General features: G+C 49.0%; 1 protein-coding gene across 3 annotated transcripts in view; it reads left to right on the forward strand.

Moving 5' to 3' along the window:
- POMGNT2 (protein O-linked mannose N-acetylglucosaminyltransferase 2 (beta 1,4-)) overlaps nucleotides 1–15,501 on the forward strand; it is an 81,027-nt gene extending 65,526 nt beyond the window's left edge. The window contains exons 2-6 of one of the 3 annotated variants that reach the window (XR_011250687.1): nucleotides 3,621–3,730; nucleotides 4,880–5,569; nucleotides 6,132–6,269; nucleotides 7,921–8,003; nucleotides 15,246–15,501. The gene's annotated coding sequence lies outside the window, so the exon portion shown is untranslated. Of the gene's footprint in view, nucleotides 1–3,620; nucleotides 3,731–4,745; nucleotides 6,041–6,131; nucleotides 6,270–7,761; nucleotides 8,004–15,245 lie in introns of those variants that run through there. The other 2 variants (XR_011250686.1, XR_011250685.1) reach the window with 2 other exon arrangements.
- Nucleotides 15,502–19,255: the final 3,754 nt, after the last annotated feature.

Here is a 19,255-nt window from a genome sequence, read left to right on the forward strand (position 1 = left end):
CTGGAAGTTTCCAAAAGGCCCAGCAAGACCCATTCCTCTGGCTCACTTGCTGTGTGAAACACCCCAGGCATGTGACCAGAGCTTGGAAAATGTCCCCCGACACCCTTCTCTAAGTCTGACCCCAGGGCCTCACCTCCCAGGTGAGGGCGGCAGAGACACGGAGCCCAGAACCACACCCTGGGAGGACCTTAACTGCACGTAGAGAGCTTTGACCTTTGCTATTTCCCATCAGCTCTGTGGACTCTTCAGAGGGACCAGCTGGGAAACAAAACTGCATTCACAGAGCTTGGCACCGGTTCCCTCATTAATCCTCTGAGTCACAGTTACGGGGCAGGGAGGGGCCATGTGCTCTCACAGCCTTTCAGCCACAACAGTGGGTAATGACCTGCTGGCGTCGTGTGTGAGTCATGAGCATAGTGAGGTCTAAGCCCTGTCTCTGGACCTGGATGCAGCATCTCCTCGCCCTTGGCTGGGCACCCATGTCTAGAGGATGCCCTTCCCTCCCTTCACGTGGCTCCCGACTTCCTCTGGGGAGGCAGTTGAAATGGACACACAGATTGGCCCAGCAGCTACTATAAGCGGTGTGACCTCAAGTTCAAAGACAAAGATCTTCCTTCCGCCGCAGGCCCACAACCGCCCAGATGGTTACCCTTTGTCCCCCTTAAGGGGTGGGCACGTCTCCTGGCAGCTCTGGCAAAAGCGAGCACCTGGTCTGGACACTGGGAAATACTGGGTGAGGGCAGCCTGTGTGTCCCTGAAGCAGTGTCCCTGGGCCTTGCTCAGATGTCCCCTCCCTCCATTCAGGTAGCAGCCAAGGATAGTTCATCAGTCGGCTAAGCCCTGGGCAGAGGCTGGCGAGTGTCCATTTTACTTGGGTAGCAGGGAGTCACAGAGTATCCCTGGAGAGGCAGGGCCTGTCCATCTCAGAGGCAGATCCAAGGGCAGGAGGGGTCCTCAGCTGAGGCCAAGCTGTGGAGAGAGCTGGAGGGTGGCGGGGGAGGCCCTCCACAAGGACTGAGGACACACGGGGCCCCAGACTCATGCTGAGCTTCGGGTGAAAGCCTTGTCCCCTTGTTCCATCAGCTACCCCATTTACCTTGTGCTAGACTCGTGGCAAAACCGTCTTCACGTGGACTCACAGTTTCCACATGGACATCTGACGCTCAGCGAGGTGAACCGCCCAGAAATGGTTGAGCTGGAATTTGAGCCCTTATCAGCCTGGAGTCTAACTGTCCCCACTTTCCAGAACATTCCCTCAGTTTTAGCCACCAATCTGAATAGGTTTTGGGGAGGGAGGGAGAGAGGAGGAATGAAGGCAGGCAGCTCAGAGGCAGAGAGGAAATGGCAAGGTCCAGGCTCACCGGGAAATCCTGGTCACATCCACAAATGCCATCAGCACAGAAACGGAACTATTTTAATGTCAAGGCCCCATGCACCGCCCCCCCCAATGGCCAGGGTAGAATCAAGGCCCCATGCACCCCACCCCCCTCCTAATGGCCAGGGTAGAATGCATTCTCAGTTGGCCTTTAAATTACACGGTCTTTCAGCAGTTGGAGCCTTAGTGAACCTCTGGGTCTTCCTAAATTAAGCCTTTAAAGAAAATAATGATAATTTCAGGTAACAAAGCCAGTATGCTTCTAGAAGTATATTGTAACTAGAAGTCTCTCTTGACCTCTGAGACTCATACTGTTCTTGCTCACCTGGCCCCTGCTTTTAGTGGACTTGCTGGAAGGAGCTCCAGAGAAGAGGGGATGTCCTGATAAAGTTTGGGCCAGCAAAAGCAGAGGAGGGAGGCAGCCTGAGCGGAAGCTGATGGCCACATGTCTGGCAGTGCCTGCCAAGTCCTCGGAAAGTTGGCCTCATCGGGCTCTTCTGTGTTCCCTGTGGGCTCCCTCTGCCAGGGGGTCATGGAGCATTCTGGAGCTGTGTCCACTTTGCTGTATAGGACTCGCCTCCCCGCTCCAAAGTTCCCCAGGGAAACTTCCCATGCAAAACAAGCTGAAAATGCCTGTCAGTCGCTGGGACAGTCTCTCCCAGCTCTGCCTTGCTGGGTGACCTTGAGCAGGTTACTTAACTTCCCTCCTGTTTTCTTATCTGGGAGAGGAATAGGACACCAACATAACCTACCCCCTAGGGTCGAGTCAGCAGAGTTTACAGATAAGGACTTAGAAAGGACAAGCACCTTTGCCCAAGGTCATGGAGTGTAGTGGTCAGGACTTGAAGGCACCTGGGCCTGCTCCAAGCACTGTTATCCGAGTCAGGCCACACCTCCTCCCAGAAGCCCTTCAGGCCTGAATTTCTATCCCTGACTTCCGCTTAGGTTCTTTGGGATTGAAACCAGGGCCACACTTAGTCATGCTCCCCAACCCCCATGTGGGTGGGTGGACCTTTACTGTTGTTCACCAGCAGGTGGTGGGCCCAGCAGGGAGTTTGGCTGGAGAAGTTACACCAAGGAAAGTGAAACGTGAGAACAAAATCAGAAACGGAGTTGGGATGCTTGGGCCCGGGCAGGAAGGGACACATCCCACCAGAAACACCTGTGTTCTCCCTGGCCTTTGAGTCACCTCCTGGGGGACAGGCCCCAGGCATGGCGACAGGGGAGGCAGGCACACGGGGCCAACACGTGGGTGACTGAGCACTGAGCCCAGCCGGTCCTCAGGGATGTGATCTCACTTAATCTCCACAGCAACCCTAGGAGCTGATGATCAGTGTGCGTTTTACAGACCAGGAAGCTGAAGTCCATTAAATAAGCTGCGCAGAACTGGGGAAGATTTAACCCCAGTCTGCCGAGCCCAGAGTCTCTGGGTGGCAGCTGTCCTCAGGGTAGCAGTGACCTGCACCTGCCCAGCCTGGGTTCCTTCCGGTGGCGAAAGTCTCATAACTCTTTGACCCAGAGGCACAGGGAAACTGTGCAGAACTGAGGTTCTAGGAGGAGAGGGATTGAAGAGGAAGCAAAGAGGGAGACAGAAAAGGAAGAGAAACAGAAAGAAATGAGGGAAACAGGGACTTCAAAGCCCTCTCTCTGCAGCCCACTGAGGCAACGCGTGAGAGGCGGCTGGAAGCGACAGCAGACAGCATTGCAACATGCTACCTGCTCGCAAAACAGGAAGACAGACCCATTCGCCAGCCACAGGATCGGCTGCTTTCCCTCATCCTTTCTTTAGGGGCTCAGAGATGGGTGAGCTCCGGAGAGAAACACAAGCAGTGAGGAAGTTTCCCAGATGGTAGGAGACTCGGGCTGGGGGAGAGCAGGCAGCCCAGAGCAGAGCTGGGTCAGGTTTCTTCAGACCCAGGGGGACCTGCAGACGCTGGCTGATGGGGTAAGGCCACGACACATACAGACAGGATGCGGGGCTGGGGCCATCCTCCCCAGGCCTCCATCTTGGGTCCTCTCTGCAGCCCAAAGCTGGGACCCTCGCACCCCACCCCCTCAGGGCCCCCGTACTCCTGGCTGGCTCGCATTCTAGCTGTGACCTTGATTAGACCAGCGAAAGACACTGGGATTGCCTTGACCAGCTCCCGCATCCCTCTCAGGTGGAGTAGGAAGGTAGGTAGGTGGTTTTTTGCGGTCCTCAGCAAGTTTACTTTTTTTTTCTGTGTGACTTTATATATCCCCAAAGAGTCTAGAATGCTTACAGGGCTCACTGGAGGACTGGTCAGGCCTTGGCAGGACCTCACTGCCACCTCGTTGTCCCAGATGGAAACCGGGAAGAGCCGGCCTGAGAGCGAGGTCAGTGGGGGCTATGTGGGTTGAGGGGTTGCTGCTCACATCCATGGGCTGAACTTGGGGGCAGATCCGCTTTTTGCTGGGCAGGAGTCAGGCTTCTCAAGATGTTCCATGGCTGGGAACTCCTAGGTCAAATCTAGGTGGAGCCTCTGGGTGGGGAGGTGGGGGCAGGGGAGGGGGCTGGCCAATGCTGATGGGCAGAGAAACCCCCATCGACAGGGAATTTCACCTAACTCTGCCCAGAACAGAAGGAAAAGCAACTTCAGCAACCAGAGGAGTAAGATAAGAGTGAGCAGTACAACGGGTGGGAAGAACGTTCAGGCTCTGTTGCCCCTGGGAAGCCAGGAGGGGGTGTTTAAGGAAACTGCAAATAGATCCCCCCATGCCTTTGTGGACCCCTCCCACCTGGTCTGGCCAGGACCAGGGATAGAACAGGGGAGGGAGGGAGGCGGGGCCTTCAGCCCAGATGCTCTGGGAAGGGACCCTGGGGTCAAAGTGTGGAGATTCCTCCCTGTGAAATAAGGAGGGTTGAAGACCCAGATGTAGGGTCAATCACTGTCAAGAGTCATGATTCTAGAACAGGCCAACATTGGGAGCCTCACCCCTTGGCAGCTTGAGGGCCCTGCCCATCTTTCTGCTCCCAGTGGGCCAGTCACTCTCTCCTGGATGCCTGGGTCATATCCCAGAGGGAGTTCACGTGATTGGCTCAGCTCAGATGACCTTCCCACTTCATGGGTCAGCCACCAGCAATGGGCGAGGCTCCTTTGGGACACGCTTCACCCAGCCATCCCTGGGGATGGTAGGCAGGCATCCCAGCTGACGAGGCTGGCCACACTCTGGGAGCTTGCCAAGGCTCAGGCTGGGTCCTCACCACTATCATCTGAGAAAATTGGGGAGCAAGTGGCTTCACTTCCCCAATGTGGGGTCAACGACCCCACCATGTCCTCTGGTGGTCCCCCATTGAAGAATCTTTGGCCATGTTGGGAGGACTTTGTTGCTTCTGATGTTTTTCCTGTTTGTCCTCAGTAGAGGTGTATGCAGGTCAGGAAGCAACAGTTAGAACTAGACATGGAACAACAGACTGCTTCCAAATAGGAAAAGGAGTACGTCAAGCCTGTGTATTGTCACCCTGCTTATTTAACTTATATGCAGAGTACATCATGAGAAATGCTGGACTGGAAGAAGCACAAGCTGGAATCAAGACTGCCAGGAGAAATATCAATAACCTCACATATGCAGATGACACCACCCTTGTGGCAGAAAGTGAAGAAGAACTAAAGAGCTTCTTGATGAAAGTGAAAGAGGAGAGTGAAAAAGTTGGCTTAAAGCTCAACATTCAGAAAACGAAGATCATGGCATCTGGTCCCATCACTTCATGGCAAATAGATGGAGAAACAGTGGAAACAGTGGCTGACTTTATTTTGGGGGGCTCCAAAATCACTGCAGATGGTGACTGCAGCCATGAAATTAAAAGATGCTTACTCCTTGGAAGAAAAGTTATGACCAACCTAGACAGCATATTCAAAAGCAGAGACATTACTTTGGCAACAAAGGTCTGTCTCATCAAGGCTACGGTTTTTCCAGTGGTCATGTATGGATGTGAGAGTTGGACTGTGAAGAAAGCTGAGCACCAAAGAATTGATGCTTTTGAACTGTGGTGTTGGGGAAGACTCTTGAGAGTTCCTTGGATTGCAAGGAGATTCAACCAGTCCATTCTAAAGGAAATCAGTCCTGGGTGTTCACTGGAAGGACTGATGTTGAAGCTGAAACTCCAATACTTTCGCCACCTGGTGTGAAGAGCTGACTCATTTGAAAAGACCCTGATGCCGGGAAAGACTGAAGGTGAGAGGAGAAGGGGATGACAGAGGATGAGACGGTTAGATGGACATGAGTTTGAGTAAACTCCGGGAGTTGGTGATGGACAGGGAGGCCTGGCGTGCTGCAGTCCATGGGATCTGAAAGAGTTGGACATGACTGAGCGACTGAACTGACTGAACCGAGGTGATAAAGCAGCTTCCCTGGTGGCCCAGGCGGTAAAGAATCCATCTGCAATGCAGGAGACACAGGTTCAGTCCCTGGGTTGGGAAGATCCCCTGAAGAAGGGAATGGCAACCACTCTAGAATTCTTGCCTGGAGAATCTGATGGACAGAGGAACCTGGTGGGCTACACTCCATAAGGTTGCAAAGAGTAGGACACTACTGAGCGACTAACACACACACACACACACACACACACAAAATGTGATAAAAATGCCCCTAAGAAACTTCACATGAACAAAAACTGCATTCTAAGACTTTGGGAAAAAAGAAAAAGGACCTGAGATTTATAATAGGCATGCCATTTCTGTGCAATAGGATGGTCCATGGTAGAGATCTTCCAAATAGCTGTGTGTCATTATTCTAGCTGAGATCAGTCACCTGGATGACAAAAGTGATGCAAACCACAGCTCGCCGTGCAAACCTGGAAGCTCACGGTCCATCAGGCTGGGAGGACTGAGAGAGTGAATACGCGTGAAGCCCTGAGAGCAGGTCCCGGCATACTGTGAGTAACCGTGTCCTCCTGTTCTACAGCTCGGGGATGAAAGGGGCTCTCCTGGTGTTTTTCCATTCCATCACCTTTCTCTGTTGTCACAGCCCATTCTGCCCATCCTGCGTGGGCAGGTGCCCTGGTCCTCCCCGCCTTCCACCCTGAGCTGAGTTCACTCTCCTTGCTCACAGCCTTCTTCGCCAAGCAGGAGGGACTCAAGCCTGCCAGCCCCCTGCCCCGGGAAGCAGACAAGGACGCTGCTCCATCATGAACTGCGGGAGGTGGGGCAAGTTACCTGACTTGGGTCTCAGTTCCCTCCTCTGTGAATGGAGGCGAAGCATCACCTTCCAGGGGTGATGTGAGGTGCAGTGTCAGGCACCTGAGTGCTGTATAATCCTCTGCTACTTCTATTATGAGTAGTATTATGGTCACAGAACTTTTCTTAGCTTCTCCAGGGACCAGCTCCTCACTGTTGTTGCTACCTACATGACTGACGTGACCTGGCCCATGTTCATTCATCTGAGTCCACAAATATTTACTGAGTGCTGACTGTGTGCTACACCCTGGGCATATAGGGATGTGAGAGATATTCAATGATCATTTTTTTAAAATTGTAGTTGATTTACAATATTATATTGGGTTCAAGTATGCAGTATAATGACTCAGTATTTTTACAGATTATACTCCATTAAGTGATTAAAAGATAATGGCTATAATTCCCATCAATACACCCTTCTTGCTCATCTGTTTTATACATAGTAGTTCATATCCCTTAATCCCATATCCTTAACGTGCCCCTCCTTCTTCCCTGTCAAGTGGTTTTTTAAAATTTGTTTCTTTGGGATCTTATTGTCTCTACATGGCCGTATTGATGCTGGAATGACGTCTACCCCTTAGCAGGCACTTACCCTGTAACCTTTCTCAGCCAGACCCTTACACTGCCCTGCTCACTGAGCCTGACTCCCTATTTCCAGCTAAGGACGCTGAGGTGCGGAGAGGTCAGGTGACTTGCCCACACTACTGAGCTTTGAATGGGGGCTGTTTTAGGCCTAAGCTCTCTACCACACTCTGGGGGCCTTCTTTTGTAGAGCCCACCTCCCTGTTCTCAGGGGCCAACTTCCCTGGGCACAGTGAGACCCCGACTCAATTCTAGCCCTGAGAAACTGAGAATCCCTCATTAGCATTTGGCCTCAGCCACCAGAAAACCTTTCCTGTGATCGGGAGCATCGGCAGTCCGCTCCTGTCGTGGGCCTGTCTTTGGAGGTGCTGCATGGAAAATATTAGCCTGTGAGCTCAACAACTATTCAGAAATGCCCTCCAAAGAGGCACACACATTCCAGGAATCGTTGAGTGTGAAAACGGCAAATGAGGGTCCAGGTTCCAGGCATGTACTTAGGGACAAAGCAAATGTCACGTGTATCCTTGAGCCCACAGATAGCTGGGAGTGGGTCATCTGGGAGACCCTCATGAGAAACGAAACCAGAAGATGTTGTTTTTCTGACTTTAGATCCTTTGGGGCACACAGGAGGAGCATGGGCAACTGGCCCGGGACCCACGTACCACCAGAACCGAGCAGGAGAGGCCCCTGCTCAGCCTTGAAAACGCACTTGCCCTTGTCACGCACAGAAGCCTCAGACCTACTGTCCCTCCCCATTTGTTCTTTCAGCCCGCTAGTCCACACAGTGAGCTGAGGGCCATGGTACCCAGCACGGCGCAAGGGCCTGTGGGGGACGTGCCCACAGCCTTCAGGTAAACTAGCTCTTTTGCCTACTCTTTCTGTCCTTTGTGTGTTGGATTGTCACAGTCATCTAACGCAGAATTTTGCAAAATGCAACCCACTATATTAAAAACATGCCTGCCCTTTAATCTAGCAATTCCAGTTTCAGGAATGTAGCTTTAGACTCAAGCATGTGGCTATAAGAAGTTTCAGACAATGTTCCTTTTTTAAATTTTTCGTTTGTTTGTTTTTAATAGCAGCAAAGGACTGGGAACAATAGGAGGGTGGTGACCAAACGACAGGTATACCACACAGAGGGGTGATATTTGGCTATTAAAATGATTTTGTAAAAGTGTATTTACGGAAGGCAGAGTCCAGTTATGTTATCAAGGGAAAGGAGCAGTTGTAAATTATACCAGGATCATACGGCCTGATCCTGTTTGTGTGTGTGTGTGTGTGTGTGTGTGCATACACGTGCACACACACACATCTCTCTCTGAGTAGCAATGTCTGCACATGACCTGGTGTCTGGTGTTTCATTGTCCTGACAAGAGCTGTGCAGGGCCCCCTGGGTCACCACTGGAGGAGTGAATCACCACCTCCAAGGGCCTAACGGGACCCTTTCGTCTTTCAGAAGGTGTGTGTTGGTGGGGGACTGGGAGTGGGCGGGGGTAGCTTATTTCCCCAAGATGCTTCCATCCAAGTGGAGGCCGTGCACCTGGTATGACAGCCCTGGACTCGCTCCATTCCTCCAGCCCCTATCCTTGTCACCCTCTTGGATCGTGAGTTTGGAAGGAGGAGAAGCTGGGCAGAAATCACCGAAACCCTCTTGGGTCTGCTCTCCCGTGCTGTAAATCTCGCGGAACAGGCCATCTGGTCCAGTTCTGCCACAGCGGGGTGAGTGAGATGCCTAATTCTGGGATTCAGTGTTTGGAAGGACATGAAGCCAATACAGTCGTGTCTCTCCAGCTTCGGTCGCTCTGTGTCAGTGGCCTTCTGGTCCCCTCTGCCTTACTCTGTAACTTTCTTTATGACTCGGTTGGCTCAGGACTCAGGTGAGGCTGTGAGAAAGGGGATATGACTTTCTGGCCCCCCTCAAACCCCTTAACATTCTGGGCCCTCTTTTTAAAATAAGCAACACTTCACTGTCAGGGAGTGAAAGCAAAGCAAAAGTCTCACGCCCTCCCTTTCTTTCTCTCTCCCTCTCTTTTCTTTCTTCTGCTTTACCTAAGCTTTTTGTAAATATATGCATATGGTTAAATTATGAAAGACAATATCTTTGTGGGTCAATCCAAATGATTTGGTAGGAGTGCTACCTGAATCTTTAAGGCTTACTGAAGGTTTTCTGTCTACATACGCCACTGATGCCTATAACAATATACTGAAGGATTTTCTTAAAGAGAATGGGAATTCAGGGATAAATAAATCAAATCCTAGAACAGCTGTGTAAATGTAAATATAGAAGACTTTTAGTGTATATGGCTCCATTTGACTAGCAGAAGGAACTTAAGGTTGATGATTGTGTACACAAGTCATCTTCTCTCAAAAATGGACAGAGAGCAGTTCTTTAGAACGGTTCTCAGGGGGAAATGAGAAGTTTTGAAAAGCAGTTTTGGATCAAAGGCACTTTCAATGTGCACTTATGAGTTAGTGCCCATCCAAACTTCTGTGGGTACCTACAATTCCAGCTTCTCCAAGCCAGGCAGCAGCTTTGTCCTAAGCTTATACTTAGGTTTGTCCAAGCGTCACAAAGCTTAATAATCTAATGCATTCCCTCTTCCTAAAGCCAAACAGTTATTTTTGGTGACTGTGTAGGAAATAGGTGCCTACAACCTGCTGGGCCCTGCCACCCATGGCATCACCCTATTGCAATTAATGACTATCACGAAGAACCTTCCGTTAATTCCTCACTTGAATTCGGCATCAAGACAAGCGAAAACTTTTCTTATGCTGTTATCAGCAGGCGAAAACTTATTTATATAAATCCTTCTTTGTCTCTTGTAACAGTCTTTATTTTAAAATCTGTTTTGTCTGATATAGAAGCCATTCATTCACTCCAGCTTTCTTTTGATTTCCATTTGCTTGGAATACCTCTCATCATCCCCTCACTTTCAGTCTGTATGTGTCCCTAGATCTGAAGCGGGTCTCTTATAGACAGCATGTCCATGAGTCTTGCTTTTATTTCTATTCAGCCAGTCTGTATCTTTTGGTTGGAGCATTTAATCCATTGACATTTAGGATAATTATTGTGATGTCCGTTCTTATCGGCACATTTTGTTAATTGTTTTGGATTTGTTTTTGTAGGTGTTTTTTTCTCTCCCTCATCTTTTGTTCTCTTGTGATTTAATGACTCATTTTAGTGTTGTGTTTGGATCCCGTTTTCTTTTGTCTGCTATAGATATTTGTTTTTTTGCTACCATGAGGTTTTGATATGGCAGTCTATATCTAAACAAGAGTGTTTTAAATTGCTGACCTTTTCATTTCGAATGCATTTCCAACATCCTGCATTTGTGCTCGCCTCGTCTCACAACTGCCAGTTTTGGTATCATATTTGTGTGCAGGTCATTTTCTGCCCCTGCTGTATGCTTGCGTTTTTCTGGTGAACTTTTTCATTCATAATTTTCTTGTTTCTAGTTGTGGCCTTTTCTTTTGCACCTAGAGAATTTCCTTTACTTTTATTGTAAAGCTGGCCTAGTGGTCCTGAATTCTCTTGGTTTTGTGTGTCTGTAAAAGTTTTGATTTTTCCATCGAATCTGAATGAGAGCCTTGCTGCGTAGAGCATCCTTGGTTGTAGGTTATTCCCTTTCATCACTTTAAGTATATCATGCCACTCCCTTCTGGCCTGCAGAGTTGCTGCTGAAAAATCAGCTAACACATTATGGAAGTTGCCTTGTATATTGTTTGTTGCCTTTCCTTTGTTGCTTTTAATATTTTTTTCTTCCTCTTTAATTTTTATCAGCATGATTACTATGTGTCTTGGCTCGTTCCTCCTTGAGTTTATCCTGCCTGGGACTCTCTGCGCTTCCTGGACTTGGGTGACTGTTCCCTTTCCTGTGTTAGGGAAGTTTTCAGCTGTTGTCCCCTCACATATTTTCTCAGGTCCATTCTCTCCTCTCCTTCTGGGACCCCTCCATCTGGCTACTTACCATGTTAAAATCAACTTTGATACGTCTCCCTACCCCGGGGCCTCCCGCAGTCTTCCCCAGCTCTCCATTCTCTAAACGATGCCTCAGGGTGACCTTGGAATCACCTTCAACCTTTCTCCTCCATCTCATGTTTCAGTTCCATCTTCAAATATATCGAGACCCCATCTCACCTCACCACCTCTGATACCCTCCTGGTCCAAATAACTATCACCTCTATTGCGATAGCCTCGTCCCTGTCCCCTGCTCCTACCGTTTCCCACCTGCGTTTTAACCTCAAGGTTAACTCAGAGGGTGTGCCTCCAATGCCCCAGTAGTGACACTGCAGTCCCCAGTGGGGTGTGCCATCGGAGAGCAGCCTGATCCTCACCCCGGCTGTCAGGGCCCTGCCCTGTCAGGCTGTGTGGCCTCCCTGTCTCACCTCCTACTCCCCGTCTACACGGTCACTCTCTTCCAGCCACACCGACCTCCCTTCTGTTCCTAGGACGTGCCGGGCACGTTCCCACCCAGGGCTTTAGCATATGCCGTTCCCTCTGCTGGAACACCCTTCTGTGGGGTCTCCAGATGCTTAGTTCTTTGTCTCCTTCAAGTTGTTGCTTTCAAGCTCTCCATGATCACTCTCATTTAAAATTTCTGCCTGCCCAACACTCCCAGGTAGCGCTGGTGGTGAAGAATCCACCTGCCATTGCAGAAGACATGAGATGCGGGTTCGATCCCTGGGCCAGGAGGATCCGCTGGAGGAGGGCAAGGCAACCCATTCCAGTATTCTTGCCTGGAGAATCCCATGGACAGAGGAGCCTGGTGGGTTACAGTCCGTGAGGTCACAGAGAGTTGGACACAACTGAAGTGACTTATTACGCAACACTCCCCAAACCCTTTCCCCTGTGGTGATATTTTCATGTCTTTTATCTCCACATGCTGTACTACTTTTCTTATTTGTTTATTGTCTGTCTGCCCCAATTAGAACGTCAGCTGGACAAGGGCAGAGATGTTTGTTCTCTCACCGCTGTTTCCCCAGCACCTGGAAGAGTGTCTAGCACATCGTAAGCATTCAGTTGATATCTGTTGAATGAGTGAATGAATCTAAAAGGTGGATGACTGAGATAGGCTTTATTTGTGAGAAAAATAAAAGAAGTATGATTTACTATGCAGCAAAATGTTATGGAGAAGTTCACACCAACACACAGAAAAAAGAAATCAGGCTGCATTGACACTAGAGCGCTATAGTGATTTTCTCTGAATGAGGGGCTGCAAATAAGTCTCTATCTTTCTCTCTTTCCCACTGTTGTGTTTAATAATCTACAATTATTGTTTTTGTAATGAAGTAAAAGTAGAAGAATAGTTTTTGGAAAAGTGGTGCTTACTGTAAGTTATAAGATGCTCAGAGGCAAGGACTGTGTGCAGGTATGTGGGCATTTCTGTGTTCTTCAAATGGAGACTTTCTGTAGACTGAGATGCTCCACCTCTGGCAAGACGGCTGGTTCTGTACTCATCATGTGCTCTTTATACACAACAACTGTTGCCCCAGGGTGTTTGGACTAGTGCATCACTCAGGCTGACGTTACCAAGAAAGGAAGACACACAAATGACTCAGACAACCAGTGGCGGCCTTGCTTGGGTCGCTGGCTAGCATGGCCCCATGAGTAACCAGTCATAAGTTTCACTGGGCTCTGTGGCTGACAAAGCATTTTCACACTCATCGTGTTACTTGATCTTTTTTTTTAATTAATTATTTTTGGCTGCACTGGGTCTTCGCTGCCCTGTGTGAGCCTTCTCTATTTGCGGCGTGCGTGCTCAGTCACTTCAGTCGTGTCCGACTCTTTGCTTCCACGTGGACTGTAGCCCGCCAGGCTCCTCTGTCCATGGGATTCTCCAGGCAAGAATACTGGGGTGGGTTGCCATGCCCTCCTCCAGGGGATCTTCCTGGCCCAGGGATCAAACTCAGGTCTCCAGCGTCTCCAGTGTCACAGGTGGACTCTTTACCGCTGAGCCACCAGGGAAGCAGGGGCTATTCTCCAGTTGTGGTGTGCACACTTCTCATTGTGGTGGCTTCTCTTTCTGTGGAGAAGGGGCATAGGTTCAGTAGTTTCAGCTTATAGGCTCTAGGGTGCACGGGCTTGAGTAGTTGTGGTGCATGAACTTAGCTGCCTTGCGGCATGTGGAATCTTCTTGGACCAGGGATAGAACCCTTGTCCCCTGCATTGCAAGGCAGATTCTTAACCACTCGACCACGAGGGAAGTCCATTACTTGCTCTTTGTAACAGCTTTGTATGTTATCTGTCATTTCCTTCCCCCAGGCGGCTTAGAGAGTTTAAGTATTTGTCCAAGATCTCATAGGTGGCTTCTCCCAAAAACAGCCTGGAAGTTACAGACAGGAGTTGGTCAGCAGACTTGTCTAAAAGGTGTAGCACTGGGGATGAGTTGATTACAGCCAAACCCTGGATGTGCTTAGAGGAAACGGAAGTGGAGAAGTACAGTAGGATTTGTTTTGGAAAGGAGATACAATGACTCTGTTATCCTAGCAGCATGGGTGTGTTTCTTGGGTGTGGGGACTACCTTTGTTTGGAAAAAAAAAAAAAGACCTTAATACATGCCTGGGGTAAAATGTGAGGTCTTCATATTGAAACCACTTTGCTGTGCAAAAAGAAAAAAAAAAAACCCAAAATGTGGGAGGCATTTTTTAACCACTAGGAGAGTGTGGGAGAGTATAAAGGTGAAGTTGCTCAGTTGTGTCCGACTCTTTGTGACCCCATGGACTGTAACCTACTAGGCTTCTCAGTCCATGGGATTCTCCAGGCAAGAATACTGGAGTGGATTGCCATTTCCTTCTCCAAGGGATCTTCCCGTCCCAGGGATCGAACCTGGGTCTCCCGCGTTGGAGGCAGATGCTTTAACCTCTGAGCCACCAGGGAAGCCCAGAGTATAAAGGAAAGAGGAAGAAGGAGCAGGGGAAAGGGCAACATGGAGAGAGGCGGCAGGGAGCGGGGAAGTGTCCATGTCCAGGGCCAGAGGCCATGTGAAGATCAGAGATGCTCTTCTGTTGGATTTTGAAGTTGTGCTGCTGTGATAGAAATCTGTTCTCCCTTATAGCCCTTTCACTCCTGTAATAGTTGACAAATTCTGCTCAGCTCACAGGTATTCCGTGTGAGAGAGAACCTTGATATCCTTGATGAGAGTTGTGGCATGAAACAGCACAGAGTAAGGACCGCACGCATAGGAGCAAACAGCAGGGCAGGGCAGGGCTGGGGAAGACAGAAGGAGCCACGGGCACGCCGGCCCCTAAGGATGCGCAGCGATCGTGGGGGAGGCCCTCGGCTTCTGAAGGTCATGAATCTGATCACTCAAGCCGGCTTTACCCAGATCTCCACCAGGTGGGGAGAGGTAGCTAATAATCATAGTTACATCCAAAAAGAAAACACTAGGGTTGACGTTTAGTAAAAATTTATTTTCCCCTCTAATTAAGTTCCTTTGGTTGAGTCAAAAGGCAAGAATTAACAAGTGCAAAGAACAGCAGACTTGTTCCCTGCCCCGTTTCCTACCTTTCTTGGGAATAAGGCTTAATGGACACTTTTCTTTAATAGACAGTGTCACGGCGTTAGTCATACAGAAGGTCTGTTTACCAGGGCGGATTTTCAGATTCCAGAGAACCTGAAGGATGCAGCACAGCTAAGTAACATTAGGGTTTATCCATCAGTCCCCTGTGAGTTTGTTCATCATGGGTCAGTTTCCCTATTTGTTCCCATAGATTGGTAACTGCTGGCACTGGACACAAGCTGGGATTTTCTATTGTAAACCTTTTGCTCTGCCTAGGGCTGGGCTCAGGCGCAAGGTTACGCATAGCTCTGACCATATCAGAAGGAACACAAGGGCCATCCTTGTGGATGAAGCATTCCCATGAGGCAAGCCCAGAGACATCCTCCCTTATCCTTTCTCATTTCACCCTGTCCTCATCATCATTCCTCTCCAAGGAGTCTGCAAGAAGGGTCTGTGCCCAGGTCAGTCAGGATCTGTTTTCCAAGAGGTACCCTGGGACCACAGTGGGAACGTGCAGTCACAGTCGTCCTCTGACGGCACCCTACAATGACTGTGATAAGAAGCCACTGTCTCCAAGTCTCATTCCCCATCCTGTAGGGCAGGAGCCTGAGGCATCTCAGCGTAGGGCTGCTTTGGAGAGGAAGACACCAGGCAAGCTGACCCGCCACCTTGGCCAGTGACACCTGCTTTGCTTCCACCATAATCAGCGCATCGGAAGAGCAGCCTCAGGCAGGTGCCCAGAATTGGGGGGGAATTTCCCTCAAAGAGGAGCGCCCTCTGACCAGCCAATACCGTATCTCCCTTCACTCATCTTCAAAGCTGCCTTTCTCAGTGCAAATCCATGAGCTGGCAGGTGAGTTTGACCATCTGTCACTAGGGATTTTGATTCCCTTCCATCAGTCCCCCAAAGCCTTTATTCAGTTATTTCAATCTTAAAAAGCATTTGAATGTCCATCCATGCCTTAATTCATTGGGCACTGAATTGCCTGATATTATGAGGCACATGGTGAAGCCGGTGGGCTGGGGACAGAGGAGAAGGCTGCACTGCCCACCAGAGGCTTTGGGGCTGCTAGAGGGCAGAGGACATTGAACAGGCCCGTGCGAGGAGACAGGAGAGGCTCTGATGGTTGTAGCCTGGGGTCTGTGTGTCTGAGGACAGGATGGCCTCCACTCCGTGTGCCCCTCTCCCCTCTGTCCCTTTCCACTTCTCTGTCCCCATCTCCCTTCTTATTTCCTTTCCCCTTCCCCTCTGTCACCCAGGGACCACCTGTCCCCTTGCTCCAATCTTCCCTTCATTCACATGCAAAATTTTGTCCCTCCTCCAATTCTCTTTTCTTACCCCACCCCTATCTTTCCCACACATCAGCCAGTCTCTCCAGACCAGTGGAAATTCTCCCCAATCAGGCAAGGAGGAAGCACATCCATCCCCCAAAACACAAGGAACAGAACCAGCGCGGAGAATCGGAATCATGTCAGACATCTCCCAGGGGAGAGAAAAAGGCCACAGATGATAACAAAAATGTTGCTCGCTGCCATGACAACCACAGCCATTCAGCCACAGCACCAAGGGTGTGGAGGCAACAAAATCAACTGCGTGTTTATTTCCCCAGCACAACCAGGCTCTCTAAAGCAGGAGGAGGCCAAGAAGGAGATGCCTTCAGTCCTCTGCCCATCACCTGCCAGAGAACCAGGATACTTGGTGGCAGTTGGCCTACCTTTCCCCAAACAGCCATCTGTTGTGACATCACTGTCAGCTGAGCCTGACTCTTCACTTGTATCAGCCAGCTTCCAGAGTGTGCCATGTGTCCAGGTGAGGAGGCTCAACCCCAGGCTGGCGTGAGTGGCCCCCGTCTAGGGGCACAGGCAGAGCCATGGCCAGCATTGATGGGGTGGCTGCAGGACCCAGAAGGCTCAGTGCAAACTAGATTACGTCTGTGGACAGGAAGGTGGGAGGTGGAGCCCCACCTAACAAAACAGGAAGCAGCATCATTATGAAGAATAAAAGCTAACAGTGAGAAACAGAGTAATCAATAGGGGCCCTGTCCCTGGCCTCCGCCCACATCACACAACTGAAGATTTAAAGGGCCAGTTAAGAAAAGGCCGTGAAGGGATCACTTAGCATTTCTGTCCCAGTGAAAGTGTTAGTCGCTCAGTTGTGTCTGACTTGTTGCAATCCTATGGACTGTAGCCTGCCAGGCTCCTCGGCCCATGGGATCCTCCAGGCAAGAATACTGGAGTGGGTTGTCATTCCCTTCTCCAGGGGATCTTCCCGACCCAGGGGTGGAACCTGCATTGTGGGCAGATTCTTTACTGTCTGAGCCACCAGGGAAGCCCCTTTCTGTTCCAAGTCTTTAATAAATACGGACACAAATGTCCTTAAGCTGTATTGTGAGCTGGGCCAGCCAGAGAGTCAGAGGCAGACTGCTTCTCGGGGGTGGGGACTGCCCTTTCCAGAGAAGCTGCCACCTGCTCTGAGGGCATTGGCAGGTGGCAGCAGCACCCAAGGGCCCTGGGCCTCTGATCTCCAGTTGCTTCTGCACTGTTAGGAGGACAGAGGAGGCTGAAGCCACCTGGGCACTCTCCCCATACTCTATGCCTCTCCATTACCCTAGGGATCATGTGGCTTTCAAGGGTCTTTGCACTGAAATAATATTGCCAAGTGCCAGACATCTCAAATTGTGTGAGATATTAGTGGAAGTATAACAATATTGGCTGCCATCAGGAAACTCCTTTAAGAGAAGGCATGTGTGCTGGACATTGGGGAAGGTGGAACGAGGTGGCGGAGATGGGTTGCACCGCTGCTGCCTGTCCTATTAAATATGTCATGGGTTCAGAGCCACATGGGCATTTGTGAATCCCATTCCTCTATTGGCTAAATGGAGCTCGATTTGTGTGCGGATCAAAGAAAAGCTACTTATCCCTACTGGATATCTCCTTCTAATTCACCAGCACTGTTCAGTAGGGAAAGGTGAAACAAAGGCTGAATTCATTCACAGACAGGAGCTTCAGAACCCAAACATCAAGGAGATAGCTCAAAACTTCAAAAAACAGCTCTGACCTAAGTTTTCCAACATTTTATATTTTCAAAAATCATAGGAAAACGATGAACTATCCAAAAAGAACAAATTTCACTTCAATTTTCGTTTAAATGCCTCAAAGCAAAAAAAAAAAAAAAAAAAAAAATATCCAGAGTTCTGTCTCTTTTCCCACTGCTGGCAGCTAGGCTGGGAGCCCCTTGTTTTCTCATCTTTTCCCACCTTGTGGTGAAGGTCTGCCTTTCAAACAGGTGAGGGCGGAGACTAATCAATATGACAGCTGCTCAGTGCTTCAGCATAAAAGAAGGTGAACGTTTATATCCAAACATCTTAAATTTACCACACCACCACATGGGTCCACAAACAAACAAAACAAAAGTTGGCTTTAAAACAAATGCCATTGGAAAACAGTCTCTTTAAAATTTATACATACACCTACCATATGTTCTATCCCTAGGTACTTATCCAAGAAAAAAGAAAACACATGTCCATGAAAAGACTTACATAAATGTTCATAACAGCTTTATGTGTGATAGCCACAACTGGAACAATCCAAATGCCCATCAGTAATGAATAAATGAATGTGGTATAAATGAACAGCCAAACAGATTGTGGTATATCCATACATCGGAATATTACTTGGCAATGAACGAGAAACTAGTGATATTAACAACAAGATGCATGAGTCAAAATAATTATGCTGATTGAATGAAGCCAGACAAAAAGGAATTTATATAAAACTTTAGAAAATGAAAACTAATCTGTTATAAGGAAAAGCAGATCAGTGGTTGCCTGGGAGGAAAGGTCCGGGGAACCAGAAGGACAGATTGTGAAACAGGTGATGGATATGTTTGTTGTCTTCAATGTGGCAATGGTTTCATGTGTCAAGACTTGCCCATTTTACACTTTAAATGTATGCAATTTATTGTACCAATTATGCTTCAGTAAAGCCACTTAAAAAGATAAAGAAAACATATGCCATATCAGTCACAGGGATTAGGTATATATCCTTGCCTTAAATAACTAGAAAACCAGAAAAAGTATATGAAATAACCACATACAACATTGGACGACAGTCAAGGCAAGACTGTGGAGGGAAACTAGCAAGGTGCCTCCTGCGATGGCCCCAGCTCATTGTCTAGAGAGAACTCAAATGAAGCTGATGGGCTTGTGGACTTGAGACAGAGTTCAGAGTTTCTGGAGACCAAGAACGTTCACATTTTCAGGGCAGTGTGCCAGAGAGAAGGGAGTTCTACACACGGAGAAAAACCCCATTGTCTGGTTAGAAACCTTGTCTTTGATCTCTGATCATTGACTGCCTGTGGAAAAATTCCTTGAGGCAAGAAAAAGAACCATCTAAAAGGAGCAGATGGATCAATTTCTGGAGTTTTTACAGGGCTGCAAATCGTTGGCATTCTCACCAGCCAAAGTGCAGACCCTGTATCACATGGGTTGTGTCCTCAGAAGGGTATTCCCTTAATCACAGTGCTAAATTAGTCCTCGACTAAATGTTGTTCTGGACAAAGTTGAAATGCAAGCCCTGAAAAGATTAAACTGTTTCCAAGTAACTGT

The sequence above is a fragment of the Ovis canadensis genome, chromosome 19, assembly GCF_042477335.2.
Source record: "Ovis canadensis isolate MfBH-ARS-UI-01 breed Bighorn chromosome 19, ARS-UI_OviCan_v2, whole genome shotgun sequence".
NCBI lineage: Eukaryota > Metazoa > Chordata > Mammalia > Artiodactyla > Bovidae > Ovis > Ovis canadensis.